We start from the raw sequence: 1267 nt of genomic DNA, 5'->3' as shown, positions 1-1267 counted from the left end.
CGTTTTCTTTTACTCTTAGTTTCTGATGCGTTCCTAGTAGATAAACTTTGTTACTTCGCTGAAATCTTAGTCACACTATATAGGTTAGTGGTGACGTCCGTCCTCTATTCGGCAGGTCGGAGGTTCGATCCCGGGCACGCAACTCTAACTTTTCATAGAGTTATGTGCGTTTAAGCATCATCTGCTTTAACGGTGAAGGAAAAACATCGTGAGGAAACCTCCCTGAGAGTTCTTCATAATGTTCTCAAGGGTGTGGCCAAACCCTTCTCATTCTGAGAGGAGACCCGTGCTCAGTAGTGTGCCGGCGATGGCTTGATCATGATGATGATGATGATAATCTCATGAACTTTCAATAAGTGTAGGGTTGTTGAACTTACTGCGCTAAATGACAGTAGCAATTTTTGGAGAGCCTCCAAAAATGAGCAGTAAAAGAAACTTAGCCTACTTCTCTTGTTTAGGAAAATAAAGCTTTATTGTAATACACTGTAGCTTCAGTTTCGACCGTAGACAATCTAAATCTGGCGGAGTTCAGGTTATGTCGTTATCAATTATTATAAATGCATGAATCGATTTGACCCTCATTACATTAGCATATTTATTTTAAGCGCAATAATATATATGCAAATACGCTGCTAAGCTGAAGTGGCAACATAATTAACATATAACACAACTGGTGCAACAACGCGCACGTACTTGCCATCTGCAGCGGGCGCCGCTCACTCGCGCGACTTGCACGCTCAACTCGGTCGCTGAACACATCGACCTGTTCAGCTGCTCACTGGGCGAGTTCATAAGGGCCACAACGTTTTTGTTAAGTTTTATATAAAGTTATTTAAGTTTAAGTCAGTCAGTTAGTTGTAGGTACATAGAAAAAAAAAGTATGTACCTACCTAATAATAAGTAGATATAAATAATTTAAGTTAACTTAGCTATCGCATTTGGTTAGCCTGTAACGATAGTTTTAAGTTGTCAAATAAATTTAAAAAAATATATATAGTCCGCGACAGGTTGAGATGGCAATCGGGCTATGAGGCGGGGAGAAGCCCCGCACTCCCACGTCACCCGCACCGGGTTAGTGCGGGTGTGTGGGGTTCCTTCCCCGACTGCCATTTCAACCTGTCACGTAGGTACCTACTAGTATAATTCGAAAAACCGATAGACGTTGGAGTCCCAATGTGCTAGAATGACGACCTCGCACTGTTGGAAAACCCCCTGCTAGGGGAAAGACGACATCAAACTAGTTACTAGTCGCAGGGAGCCGCTGGAT

This window comes from Maniola hyperantus, chromosome 6 (genome assembly GCF_902806685.2).
Source record: "Maniola hyperantus chromosome 6, iAphHyp1.2, whole genome shotgun sequence".
Lineage (NCBI taxonomy): Eukaryota > Metazoa > Arthropoda > Insecta > Lepidoptera > Nymphalidae > Maniola > Maniola hyperantus.
This window is presented reverse-complemented; position numbering follows the sequence as displayed.